Source organism: Pongo pygmaeus, chromosome Y (assembly GCF_028885625.2).
Source record: "Pongo pygmaeus isolate AG05252 chromosome Y, NHGRI_mPonPyg2-v2.0_pri, whole genome shotgun sequence".
Taxonomy (NCBI): Eukaryota; Metazoa; Chordata; class Mammalia; order Primates; family Hominidae; genus Pongo; species Pongo pygmaeus.
Genome location: NC_072397.2, coordinates 40,321,565 through 40,337,276, shown reverse-complemented (window position 1 = coordinate 40,337,276; position 15,712 = coordinate 40,321,565).

The following is a 15,712-nucleotide window of genomic DNA, read 5'->3' as shown; positions in this document are numbered from 1 at the left end:
ATAAATTACCTGATGGCACTGAAAAACACAGCATGAGGACTTCATAAAGCATTAACAAGTATCAACAGCTGAATTGATCAAGCAGAGAAAATATATCAGACATTAAAGATAAACTTAATGAAATAAAGTGAGAAGTGGAGATTAGAAAAGAAAAGCATAAAAGGAATGAACAAAGCCTCCAAGTAATATGGAACTATGTGAAAAGACCAAATCTACATTTGATTGGTGTACCTGAAAGTGACAGGGAAAATGAAATCGAGATGAAAAACACTCCTCAGCACATTATCCAGGAGAACTTCCTCAACCTACCAAGACAGGCCAACATTCAAGTTCAGGAAAAACAGAGAACACCACAAACTTATTCCTTGAGAAGAGCAACCCAAGACACACAATCCTCAGGTTCATCAAGGTTGAAATGAAGGAAAAAATGAGAAGGTGAGGTTACCCACAAAGGAAAGCCCATCAGAATAACAACAGATCTCTTTGCAGAAACCCTAAAATCCAGAAGAGAATGGGGGCCCATACTCAACATTCTTAATGAAAAAATGTTCAACCCAGAAGTTTATATCCAGCCAAACTAAGTTTCATAAGCAAAGGTGAAATAGAATCATTTACATATAAGCAAATGCTGAGAGATTTTGTCACCACCAGGCCTGCCTGCAAAAGCTAGCAGAAGGCAAGAAATAACTAAAATCAGAGCAGAACTGAAGGAAATAGAGACACAAAAAACCCTTCAAAAAATCAATGAATCCAGGAGCTGGTTTTTTGAAAGGATCAACAAAATTGATAGACCGCTAGCAAGATTAATAAAGAAAAAAAGAGAGAAGAATCAAATAGATGCAATAAAAAATGATAAAGGGGATATCACCACCGATCCCACAGAAATACAAACTACCATCAGAGAATATTACAAACACCTCTATGCAAATAAACTAGAAAATCTGGAAGAAATGGATAAATTCCTCAACACATACACCCTCCCAAGACTAAACCAGGAAGAAGTCGAATCTCTGAATAGACCAATAACAGGAGCTGAAATTGTGGCAATAATCAATAGCTTACCAACCAAAAAAAGTCCAGGACCAGATGGGTTCACAGCCGAATTCTACCAGAGGTACAAGGAGGAGCTGGTACCATTCCTTCTGAAACTATTCCAATCAATAGAAAAAGAGGGAATCCTCCCTAACTCATTTTATGAGGCCAGCATCATCCTGATACCAAAGCCTGGCAGAGACACAACAAAAAAAGAGAATTTTAGACCAATATCCTTGATGAACATTGATGCAAAAATCCTCAATAAAATACTGGCAAACAGAATCCAGCAGCACATCAAAAAGCTTATCCACCGTGATCAAGTGGGCTTCATCCCTGGGATGCAAGGCTGGTTCAATATACACAAATCAATAAATGTAATCCAGCATATAAACAGAACGAAAGACAAAAACCACATGATTATCTCAATAGATGCAGAAAAGGCCTTTGACAAAATTCAACAACCCTTCATGCTAAAAACTCTCAATAAATTAGGAATTGATGGGACGTATCTCAAAATAATAAGAGCTATTTATGACAAACCCACAGCCAATATCATACTGAATGGGCAAAAACTGGAAGCATTCCCTTTGAAAACTGGCACAAGACAGGGATGCCCTCTCTCACCACTTCTATTCAACATAGTGTTGGAAGTTCTGGCCAGGGCAATTAGGCAGGAGAAGGAAATCAAGGGTATTCAATTAGGAAAAGAGGAAGTCAAATTGTCCCTGTTTGCAGATGACATGATAGTATATCTAGAAAACCCCATTGTCTCAGCCCAAAATCTCCTTAAGCTGATAAGCAACTTCAGCAAAGTCTCAGGATACAAAATCAATGTGCAAAAATCACAAGCATTCTTATACATCAATAACAGACAAACAGAGAGCCAAATCATGAGTGAACTCCCATTCACAATTGCTTCAAAGAGAATAAAATACCTAGGAATCCAACTTACAAGGGATGTGAAAGACCTCTTCAAGGAGAACTACAAACCACTGCTCAAGGAAATAAAAGAGGATACAAACAAATGGAAGAACATTCCATGCTCATGGGTAGGAAGAATCAATAAACAGCATGGTACTGGTACCAAAACAGAGATATAGATCAATGGAACAGAACAGAGCCGTCAGAAATAATGCCACATATCTACAACCATCTGATCTTTGACAAACCTGAGAAAAACAAGAAATGGGGAAAGGATTCCCTGTTTAATAAATGGTGCTGGGAAAACTGGATAGCCATATGTAGAAAGCTGAAACTGGATCCCTTCCTTACACCTTATACAAAAATCAATTCAAGATGGATTAAAGACTTAAATGTTAGACCTAAAACCATAAAAACCCTAGAAGAAAACCGAGGCAATACCATTCAGGACATAGGCATGGGCAAGGACTTCAGGTCTAAAACACCAAAAGCAATGGCAACAAAAGCCAAAATTGACAAATGGGATCTAATTAAACTAAAGAGCGTCTGCACAGCAAAGGAAACTACCATCAGAGTGAACAGGAAACCTACAAAATGGGAGAAAATTTTCACAACCTACTCATCTGACAAAGGGCTAATATCCAGAATCTACAATGAACTCCAACAAATTTACAAGAAAAAAACAAACAACCCCATCAAAAAGTGGGTGAAGGACATGAACAGACACTTCTCAAAAGAAGACATTTATGCAGCCAAAAGACACATGAAAAAATGCTCACCATCACTGGCCATCAGAGAAATGCAAATCAAAACCACAATGAGATACCATCTCACACCAGTTAGAATGGCGATCATTAAAAAGTCAGGAAACAACAGGTGCTGGAGAGGATGTGGAGAAATAGGAACACTTTTACACTGTTGGTGGGACTGTAAACTAGTTCAACCCTTGTGGAAGTCAGTGTGGCGATTCCTCAGGGATCTAGAACTACAAATTCCATTCGACCCAGCCATCCCATTACTGGGTATATACCCAAAGGACTATAAATCATGCTGCTATAAAGACACATGCACACGTATGTTTATTGCCGCATTATTCACAATAGCAAAGACTTGGAACCAACCCAAATGTCCAACAATGATAGACTGGATTAAGAAAATGTGGCACATCTACACCATGGAATACTATGCAGCCATAAGAAATGATGAGTTCATGTCCTTTGTAGGGACATGGATGAAATTGGAAATCATCATTCTCAGTAAACTATCGAAAGAACAAAAAACCAAACACCGCATATTCTCACTCATAGGTGGGAATTGAACAATGAGAACACATGGACACAGGAAGGGGAACATCACACTTCGGGGACTGTTGTGGGTTGGGGGGAGGGGGGAGGGATAACATTGGGAGATATACCTAATGCTAGATGACGAGTTGGTGGGTGCAGCGCACCAGCATGGCACATGTATACATATGTAACTTACCTGCACATTGGGCACATGTACCATAAAACCTAAAGTATAATAAGAATAATAATAATAATAATAATTACAATAAAAGAAAAAAAAAACCAGAAAAAAAAAAAAAAAAGAAAATGGCCATCCTTCCCAAGGTAATTTACAGATTCAATGCCATCCCCATCAAGTTACCAATGACTTTCTTCACAGAATTGGAAAAAACTACTCTAAAGTTCATATGGAACCAAAAAAGAGCCCGCATCACCAAGTCAATCCTAAGCCAAGAGAACAAAGCTGGAGGCATCACACTACCTGACTTCAAACTATACTACAAGGCTACAGTAACTAAAACAGCATGGTACTGGTACCAAAACAGAGATATAGATCAATGGAACAGAACAGAGCCGTCAGAAATAATGCCACATATCTACAAGTATCTGATCTTTGACAAACCTGAGAAAAACAAGAAATGGGGAAAGGATTCCCTGTTTAATAAATGGTGCTGGGAAAACTGGATAGCCATATGTAGAAAGCTGAAACTGGATCCCTTCCTTACACCTTATACAAAAATCAATTCAAGATGGATTAAAGACTTAAATGTTAGACCTAAAACCATAAAAACCCTAGAAGAAAACCTAGGCATTACCATTCAGGACATAGGCATGGGCAAGGACTTCATGTCTAAAACACCAAAAGCAATGGCAACAAAAGCCAAAATTGACAAATGGGATCTAATTAAACTCAAGAGCTTCTGCACAGCAAAAGAAACTACCATCAGAGTGAACAGGCAACCTACAAAATGGGAGAAAATTTTCACAACCTACTCATCTGACAAAGGGCTAATATCCAGAATCTACAATGAACTCCAACAAATTTACAAGAAAAAAACAAACAACCCCATCAAAAAGTGGGCGAAGGACATGAACAGACACTTCTCAAAAGAAGACATTTATGCAGTCAAAAAACACATGAAAAAATGCTCACCATCACTGGCCATCAGAGAAATGCAAATCAAAACCACAATGAGATACCATCTCACACCAGTTAGAATGGCAATCATTAAAAAGTCAGGAAACAACAGGTGCTGGAGAGGATGTGGAGAAATAGGAACACTTTTACACTGTTGGTGGGACTGTAAACTAGTTCAACCCTTGTGGAAGTAAGTGTGGCGATTCCTCAGGGATCTAGAACTACAAATTCCATTCGACCCAGCCATCCCATTACTGGGTATATACCCAAAGGACTATAAATCATGCTGCTATAAAGACACATGCACACGTATGTTTATTGCGGCATTATTCACAATAGCAAAGACTTGGAACCAACCCAAATGTCCAACAATGATAGACTGGATTAAGAAAATGTGGCACATATACACCATGGAATACTATGCAGCCATAAAAAATGATGAGTTCACGTCCTTTGTAGGGACATGGATGAAATTGGAAATCATCATTCTCAGTAAACTATCGCAAGAACAAAAAACCAAACACCGCATATTCTCACTCATAGGTGGGAATTGAACAATGAGAACACATGGACACAGGAAGGGGAACATCACACTCTGGGGACTGTTGTGGGGTGGGGAGAGGGGGGAGGGATAGCATTGGGAGATATACCTAATGTGAGATGACGAGTTGGTGGGTGCAGCGCACCAGCATGGCACATGTATACATATGTAACTTACCTGCACATTGCGCACATGTACCATAAAACCTAAAGTATAATAATAATAATAATAATAATAATAAAAGAAAGAAAAAAAAAGAATGAATTTAGAGCAAAAAGAAGCTGCAAATCTCACAGATCTGCTAGGATATTTTTTAAATAAGTTACATGAGAGATGAGTGTAAGGAGAGGCACCATGGAGTTTCTCTACCACTGTGAGAAGAGGAGGATATTCTACAAGATCTTGTTAAATATGTTTTCTAATTCTTACCATCAGGACTTTAAAAAATAAATTAAAAGATGTACTCTATATTACTAAGTATCAGAAAATAGATGTCAAATGTGAAAGACGCATGTGCTAATACAAAAATGTGCAGAATGTAAATGTAAGTTTAATATAGACATTGTATTTAATGCATTAGTCATATTTATTTGCAGATGTCATCCAAAGGACTTAAATAATAAGCACACTTTAATAAATCTAGCAAATAACATCATATTCCTAACTGTGCTCATCATATCTTTATCCTCTTTACCAAGGAGTATGTTCAAACTGGCTGATGTTAAATAAATTTCACGTATTCATGTTTAAAAAAAAAAAAAAGAGCTCCTGAAGGAAGCACTAAACATGGAAAGGAACAACCAGCCACTTCAAAATACTAAATTGTAAAGATCATTGACACTATAAAGAAATTGCTTCAACTAATGGGCAAAATAACCCACTGGCATCATCATAACAGGGTCAAGTTCACACATAACATTATTAACCATAAATGTAAACAGGCTAACTTACCCAATTAAAAGACACAGACTGGCAAATTGCACAGAGTCAGGACTCACTGGTCTTTCGTATTCAGGAGACTCAGCTAATTGGGTGTCTGAGAAAGAAGAATCACCTATACCTGGGCGTCAGAAAATTGTAGCGCACCAAGATCGCACCAATACACCTCACCCTGGGAAACAGTCTGACATTCTATTTTTTAAAATAGAAAAGAAAGTATAGAAAAGAAAAGAAAAGAAAAAAGAGATCCAATCAAGTAACAACTGAGATTTACTACTTATTGACTTTTTGTAGCCATTTATCACAACTCTGCTTTGAAGTTACTTTACAAAACCTGTTAAATACAATGACTCATAAATTTTAAAGTTACTATAACCTCTTTAGAGATGAAAGGCTTTTCATTTTTAGTTTTGTTATTTTAAATTTATTTTTACTTTAAGTTTGAGGGTACATGTGGAGGACATGCAGGTTCATTTCGTAAGTAAATATTTGCCATGTTGATTTGCTGCACCTATCACTCTATCACCTAGGTATTAAGTCCCACATGCATTAGCTATTTCTCCTGATTCTCTCCCATCCTCCACTCCCTGGCAGGCCCCACTGTGTGTGTTTTGTATTTATGTGTCATGTGTTCTCGATATTCAGCTCTGATTCATGTGTGAGAAAATGTACCGTTTGGCTTTCTGTTCCTGTGTTACTTTGCTGAGGAGGATGGTTCTGGCTTTATCCATGTCCTTGCAAGAGACATGATCTAATTGCTTTTTAAAGCTGCAAGTATTTCATGGTGTACATGTACCACATTTTCTTTATCTAGCCTATAATGCTCTCCGAGCAAAGTGGGCATTTAAGTTGATTCTATGCCTTTGGTATTGTAAATTGTACTGCAGTAAACATACACATGCCTGTATCTTTCTAATAGAATGATTTGTGTTTTGAGAGTATGTAGCCAGTAATAGCATTGCTCAGTCAATGGTATTTCTAGATCCTTGAAAAATTACCACACTGTCTTCCACAGTGTCTGTACTAACGTACTTTCCCACCAACAGTTTAGAAGTCTACCTGTTTCCCCACAGCCTTGTCAGCTTCTGTTATTTATTGACATTTTAATAGTCACCATTCTGACGGGCCTGAGGTGGTATCTCGTTGTGATTTTGATTTGCATTTCTCTACTGATTAATGATGTTAAGCTTTCTAAGACAAAAAACTTTTTAAGAGAAAATAGATCAACAAAAAACTCCAGATGATTTCTCAAAGACACCACATACAAGGTTTAATTAGATTTGCTAACAAACATTCATGATGCCATGATGAATAGTTTTAGTGACAAAATTTAGAACTTACTTAAATGAGATTAGCATCTATTTTACAATAAATGCGACACATTCCTCAGGAGTTTGAAAGACCAATAACTCTTTTCTTACTCTAAACTGGTCTTCAAGTATTAGCTCTTCAATACCCATTTCACCTGAGTTTTGAACACTATTCTAGAAAAAGAAAATTATTATTTGCCCAACTTATAAGATGGAGATAGAAAGAGGCAAGAAGCTTTGATAGGAAAGAGTTGGTGAAAAATCAGGACTTCTGTTAAATTTCCACCAACCTTTCTTTTCAAATGGTTTCTTATTTCTTAATAAGAGCTGTCCAGACTAGTAAATTTTAAAGTATTTTTCATCTACAAGATACAAATATATTTGCATGTTTTAGCCATGGGAAAAGGAGGTTACCATGGCACTAGTGGAGAGGTCGGAAGTGCAGCTCAACATCCTACAATGCGCAGCAAATAATTCTCACAACAATAAATTATCTGAGTACAAAATGTCAAAATCCAGTGTTCAGAAATCTAGTTCTGTATGCAAGTTCTATAATCTATTAAAGTAATGCTAAGCTGAAGCCCAAAGCCATATATTTCAGATATATATTCTCACAGAACTTTATGTAAGTAAGAGATGAGATGGTTCAATGTAAAAACCACTCTCTTAAAGTTGATTTTTAAAAAGTCTCCAAATATAATAATTTCCAGAAAAGGGTAGAAATGTACCAAAATATAAGAAACCGAATTATCAGCAGTCTAAGTTTCAAATGAAGTAAGGTAGTTAAAGAAAATTAGTTATTTTTTTTTTTTTGTCATGGAATACTTTGGGAATCATTTTGCCAAACATACATATCTGTGGCCAGTGGTGTCTTCGTCCAAGTTTTGCTTGGGCTTGCTAAGCTTTTTCTATCCACTCTGCCCAGTAGGCTGCACTCAGCTTGCATTACCAGCCTGGATTTCATACCTGCCAAGATCAAGCATAGCAAACATTGGCTTGGGGTAAATAAGTGAGTGTGGGCTCTGGCCACTACACACACTGAGCCATGCCAGCTATGATGAGGCAGGCAGTTTTGAGTGCCAGCAGGACGGTGAGCACACTGAGAACTGAGCTGGAGTTTTGTTTTTTTTTTTAATTAACTGCCTGTTTCACTGTGGCTAGTGAGCCTTACCTCTTCTCCTTTCCCAGGCATTGTGAAGACCCTGTTTCTCTAGCTGTGCTGCTGCAAAGTCACTAGACAGATAAACTCCAGTGGTAAAACATGTTTTACCTTGAAAATTAAGAAATGATGTAATGCATGTCTCAATTAATTGAATAAATGTTTTTGTTTCTTGCTTCTGTAATATGATTCCCCTGCACAGACCTCCCCTTGTCCCACAAAATGCTTAAAAGGTAACTTAACTCTTTGTTCAGGGTTCAGTTATTTGGATGTTAATCCAAATTGGGCCAGTGCACCCAAATAATTAATATACTCCTCAACCCCATTGCCATCGGTCTCTCTGATTCTTTAAAAAATCCCACTACATTTCTGAGGGCTCATCTGGGATTGGAGACTAATGCTTTACTGTCTCCTTTGTCTGCCGGACTAGAGCCTCAGGGCTGTGGGAGACCTGGTATCCAAGATGTGTTGTATTGGAGCTTCACCCAGATGGAGACTGTCTCTCCCCATGTCCCATAGACCTGCCTGACATTGCAACAGAACAGGGGACGGGGCTGCAGGATGATGCCAGGAACCACAGCAAGGAGGAAGGGCCCAAGACAAGAAGCTCATCCCGTAAGGATGAAGGGAAGTTTGATCACCTCCTGGGGACTGACCACAAATCTAACCCAGTGTGACTGGGTATGGGAGAAGTGGCCTGCCAGTTTGGATGAACCTCATGTCCCCAGTAACAAAGTGAAAGGGGTTCTGTAGATGTGGAGACATAAATGGGGAGTGTGTGGGTGGGTGCGAAACTACCCAGGATACAAGACAGGCTTGTTTCATCTGGTAAGTGTCCTGGCGTAGAAGTGGTGTGTGTATGTGTGTGAATGTGGTAGCCTAACTAGGCTCACCTGGTACATGAGGGAGGCTCTTTTTGTCTGATAAGGAGTCCTGGGAAAGGGTAGTGTTGTGAAAGTGTGTGAAAGAGATGGTCTTGGGAAAGGCAATGCAGAGAGTGACATGGGGAGGCATAGATTCCTTACTGTAGGCTGTGTGCTGTGAGGCAAGTGTGGGGGAAATTAGACCTAGGACATTGCATAGAGCTGATAAAATGAGTTTGCAGCTGCAGTAGGCTGTGACAGGGGAAGGCACATTCCTGGCTAAGCTGTATTTAATCTCTCTCTCTCTCTCTCTCTCTATATATATATATATATATATATACACACACACACACACACATATATACACATATGTATATACATACATTTATACATACACACACAAACACACACACACACGGCTGAAAATTCCCCAAACATGAGAAAAAAAAATGAATCTACAGGTTCAAGTTCCAGAAGGGCAAAAATCTAATATCAGAAAATAGTCAAAGATAGCCACATCAAGAAACTTTATTGTCAGTGAAGAGCCAAGAAAAGCAGAATTGTAAAAAAAGGAATAGAAAATAATTTGTTATTTGGAAGGGAGTTTTGCTTAAAATTAACAGATGACTGTTCAGCACAAACCGCAGAAGTCAGAAAGCAGTAGGATGAGAATGTTTAAATAGAAAAAAGCTGTCAAACAAGAAATCTGTATCTGCAAAATGATCTTCCAGCCAAAATGCCCAGAAAAGAAAAAGCTAATGAAATTTGTTACTAACAATTCTGCACAAGGGTTGCTGGGAGGAAGACCATCAAGTTAAAACAAAAGGACATTAGAGAGTAATTTGAAGCCATAGGAAGAATTAAATCTCTAAAGAAAATTGCCATTATTGTTACCACACTGGCAAACACAACTATTACTATTACAATTCAAGTAGAAAAATATTACATAAGACCATTACAAATCTATTTAAATGGACACCCAGTGTATGCAGACATAATCTGAGGTATTATAAATTGTAGAATACCGAAAAGTACAAAAGCCTCCCAAGGGGCTGGAATTACAGGCAAGCACCACCACAGCCAGCTAATTTTGTATTTTTATTAGAGACAGGGTTTCACCATATTGGCCAGGCTGGTCTTGAACTCCTGACCTCTGGGGTTACAAGTGTAAGCCACCATGCTAGGCCCATTCATATTTTTATGTATTTTTTTCTGCCTCTTCTTTGGCACTTATGTGGCACTCACGTTTCATGAATTGGTAAATTTAATGGTACATACTCTTTAGGTGAAAAAACCCAAAAAACAGCCCAAAAAACATCTCATTTTGGGCTGTTTCAATTTTTATATCTTCAGATTTACTGAATCTTCACCTGTTCAATCTGTTGTTAAAGTTATTTACTATTTTTTTAAAATCCAAGTCATTGTACTCCTTATCACTAAATTTTCCACATTTTACTTTTAAATTTGTCTTGTAGTGGGATTTTTTAAGGAATCAGAGAGACTGATGGAGTTGAGGAGGATACTTATTATTTAGGTGCACCAGCCCAGTCAGATTAACATCCAAAGGACTGAGCCCTGAAGAAAGAGTTAAGTTACCTTTTAAGCATTTTGTGGGGCAGGGGGAGATCTGTGCAAGGGAAAGCATATTACAGAAGCAAGAAACAAAGATAGTTATTCAATTAATTGAGACATGCATTACATCATTTCTTACTTTTCAAGGAAAAACATGTTTTATGTCTTGAGTTTATCTGTCTAGTGAGCTTGCAGCTGCACAACTAGAGAAACAGGGTCTTCACAATACCTGGCAAAGGAGGAGAGATTAGGCTTACTAGCCACAGAAAAACAGGCAGTTAATTTTTAAAGGACTCAAGCTCTTTCTCTTTCTCAGGGGGAATTGGCTTTCCTTACATGCAGCTGAGTTTCTGCTTACTCATTCTTTAATTTATTTTAATTCATGTTCCATTTCCCCCTTTTAGTGCTTCTTATAACAAACATGTTAATAGAAAGCACCACTATTTGCCACCTCTTGGTGGAGCTGAACTTCTTTTTATACTGGCAGTGGCTGATGTTTTCTTTATGCCATCAACTGTGTGGCAGTGTCTTGGGTTACTATTGCCTCTGTAGTTGACTCAATAGTACTAATAAACAGGAGCAAAATGCAAGGGAGGATGAGGCAGATGCCAAGGCCAAGAAAAGGCAAGAACCCACCAATGAGGGTTTTGAATTCTCCAAAGTTTGAGAAATATCCTCCAACCAAGGAATCCAGGGACTACCCAGACGAAGTCTGAACTGGAACATGGGCCAATTTGTGCATTCTAGCTGTGATTTCCATGACAATTTGGTCATTATTATCAATTTCTAGGCAACAGTTCATTAAATTAAATTTTCCACATACTACTCCTCTTAAAGCTAAGATGTTGTCAACATTTCTGCCTATACTAAGAGGGGAGAAATCTCTAGAAAGATGCTAAGCCAATCTTAGCATCTTTGGCTAAGCCAATCTATTTTGATGTATAGCATTTCTCATTCGTGTTGCTTGTATTGCTAATAGATCTAGTGCACTTGACATTTCATTGGTTATAATTTCAAGAACCGCTTGCAAGCTTATGCAACCTATATGCGGTTGAGCATATAGATTGGGATGCGGTAACCCCATGACATGTCTTGCACCCAGGTAGCTGGCCCATAATATTCAATGATTCTTTCAGGAGTCCATTCATTATCTTTCCAGTTTCCAATATCCACACCCGTTTTGATATTTGTGTCTATTTCTGTGATTATGTGTCTTCTAGCTCTTCTTTTATTTTCATCATGAACTGGATATGCTAAGAGTTCTCCTTGCTTTAGAGGAATTAGAAAGAAGGATGGCTTGATTGTTCCTAACACACAAGTCCCTGTCCATTTAGCTGGAAATTGCCGATATGCCCATGATCCAAGATCCAATATAGGCCAGAGAGTGCCTTCAAAGCATTTGGAGCCTCTAGCTGATCCCAAGAGTGACTTAGAGAAGAGAATCAAGAGAAAGGGTTTGGATCTGGTAAGCAGGAGTCGTTCTGGGTGTTTATAGAGTTTTGTTGTTGCCCTAGGCAGGTTGTTTTTTCTACTGTCTCTGTGAAAGCCCTTCCCCATCATGTGATATGGTACTTTCCAATTATGGAGGTTTGTAACAACCAAACACTGGCTGAGGCTGTTGGTTTACTGGCAGGGTTAGGTGAAGTGAAGTTATCTTGTGCCATTAATTCCTTTTCCTCCCATGGCCACTGGTCCTCCATATTAGTTCCTTCACATACATAGCATGAGAAATTTCTAAGCTGCCAGCTATGTATTCAGCTAGTTGAGCAAACAAGTTTTTGGTTGTTGGGAGAAGCTCAGGCACTGACTGATCAAAAGGCTTACAGAATGACTCATGGACCCAGAATTGTGGAGTTGGATGTATTTGAGTCCTTCTAGCCTTTTTGACAGTTAGTAGTGGAACTCCAAGGCCTGCTCCTTGTCTATGAATTTGTAGTAGTGCTCTCTGTCCTTTAGACCAAAAAGGTAGCTCTGGCTTTAAGATAGTAAAATTTAAAGGATTGCATGTTCTTGTCTCACAATTTGGTTTGGTTGACATGTGAGTTAGCAGAGTAGTCCCTCCTGAATATAAGGGTTGGAGCTGTGTTAGCGTAGACCACTGAATGTTACAGTCTGGGCACCTGATTTGTGGTTCTCCATCCAGATGTTTAGGACTGCTGCTGTTTAACTTTTCTTGTGTCACACCACTGCAGACTGCTTCTGGTTTTTTAAGATGATGAACACACGCAGCATGGCAGGCAACAAACTACAAGAAAATAGGCACTTTACAGGAGAGTCTTTTATAAGACCATAAAGGAGACCATTTATGGTTCAGTCTATAAGCTCTCCTTCTTTTTATCCCTCTGATTTAATATGTACCTTGAACCAGAATTCATAGGTTAAGCGCTTAGGGTCATAACATACATACATGCATATAGCTGATTATTTCCTTGGTCACAGACTGAATAGTTTGTCCGGTTGTATGTGCATGTTCCTAACTTTGTTCCCGTACGTTCATAGTAGGTATGTTACTGTAGAGTTTTAATTATGGTATTCCTTACCCAGGTAGTACATACACCGTGTGGGCATCTTTCTAGAGATTTCTCCCCTCTTCATATAGGCAGAAATGGTAACATCAGTGTGTGTAATAGAAACATGCTTACACTACACATGGGCATGGAAAATCTTCCTCTGGGAATAGAGGTTTGCAGCACTTGCAGTCATAACATAACAACAGAACAATCAGTATTGACAGAATTATAACTAGGTTTATAAATTGTATCCACATTTACTTATCCAAAGATGGTCCTCTTGGCTTTGGCTGTGTGTAGACTAGTCATCTTGCAGGATATGACTAGAACAGATCTTGTGGGATCCTCAAGCTTTAGCCGTGCATAGACTGACCAGCCTCTGGTGTGGTCACAGCAGGGCAGTTGAACTTCTTATCAGTGGTTGGGATTCACTGTAGGACTATTCAGGTGGGGCGATAATGGGTCTTGGCTAATCCACTTGTTGTCATCAGGAGTCACTGCTGCCACTGGTTTCAGCCACCTATGGTGAATTGAAGGTGTGACACCTACAACTTTAACAGCAGTAGGAATTGACATGATTACAATATATGGAACCCATCCCATAGGGCCTCAGTGTTGTTGGATTCCACCTTTTAACCCAGACGGAGCCACCCGGCTTATGTGGATGCATTGGGTCTGATAGATTTATAGGGATACTTTCCCTTACCCAGCCTTACCCCTCTTGCATTGCCACTCCTAAAGCCTGCATCTGTCTTCTGAGGGTTAGCTCTCTTAACCCCTTTAAATCCCCTCTAATTTGATTAATGATTGGAGGTGGCCTTCCAAACAATATTTCATAGGGTGAATACCCTGTTTGTTTTGCAGGTGTACACCTGACCTGGAGGAGGACCATGAGCAACACCTGATTCCATCTTAAGGTAGTTTCTTGGCAAAACTTTTTTAGTAGCTTTTTGAGTGTCCATTTTAGCTGTTTCACCTTCCCTGAAATCTGTGGTTGGTAGGCTATGGGCAGTTTCCATTTGATCTTTAAAGGTTGATTAAGCTGTTGTGCTACTTCAGCCAAAAATGCAGGACCATTGTCTAATCCTAGGGTTAAAGGCAACCCAAACCTTGGTATGATGTCTTTTAGTAGCACCTTTGTCACCTCTCATGCCTTTTCAGTTCTGGTGGGGAAAGCCTCAACCCACCCCCAGAAGGTGGAAACAAACACTAGCATATACCAGTAACCTTCTGCTCGAGGTAACTTGGCAAAATCTACAAGCAGGTTCTCACAAGGCACAGCTCCCATTTCCTGAATTTCCGGGGGTTGAGTAGGTCCTTGTATTATTCTGGGCACAGGATAGACATTGTTCACAAACAGCATGGGTGATGGCAGAGAGCTGTGATACATAGAAGTGTTGACCTATCAAAGTATCTAGGGCTGTCCTTCCAATGTAGGTTCATTGATGGATCTGCTTCACAAACCTAGTGGCTATTGTCTCTGGGGCAGCCTGCCTCCCATCAGAGAACAGCCACTATCCACCTTCAACAAATTTCTCTGTTTCCTAACCAAATCAGCTTTTTCACTTGAAGAATAATTGGGTACTTCTGGCAAAGGGAGCTCTATAAACAGATGCATTGCTAGATTCCTTTCTTCAGGTAAAACCTTGCCCATTGCTGCCTGCCTAGCCTCTCCGTCTGCCTTTCTGTTGTCCTGCACCTCATAGCTGTTCCCAATTTGTATCCTTTGCAATGAATCACAGCCACCTTCTCTGGAGCTCATATGGTTTCTAATAATTGAAGTTTCCTCTTTATTTTTGATTTTTTTCCTTCAGTAGTCAAAAGTCTTCTCTCTTTGTATATTGCCCCATGGGCATACAGGGTTACAGAAGCATATTTTGAGTCACTACATATGTTTAATTTTTTCCCCTTGGCTTATAATAGTGCTCTGGTTAAGGCTATTAATTCAGCCTTCTGAGTGGAAGTCCCAGAAGGTAAGGCTTGAGCCTCAACCACCAAGTGTTGGGTCACTACTGCATACCTTGCATATCGCACCCGATCTGTTATGGAACTGCTACCATCAGTGAAGTATTCAACCTCTGGGCTCTCTGAGGGGATATCTCTAAAATCTTCCTGGCTCTAGAACACTTCATCCACCGTATTTATGCAACAGTGGGGAAGATTCTGCCAGCAGTGAGGCAACCACCATCCTTCCGATCGGGTTCCTCCACAGGCAGCAGGGTACCTGGGTTCAAGGTATTTACAATCTCTAGCATTATCTGGGGATTTTCATACAGAAGCCTTGATACTTTACCATTCTAGAGTTGGGCAGCCAATGACATCCTCTTGCTCCATTAAGGAGACTACAATGTGTGGCACCTGAAATATTAATTTCTGACCAAGCCTAGCTTGTTGGCATCTTCTATAAAAATTGCAGTAGCTGCCAACGTCCTGAGTCA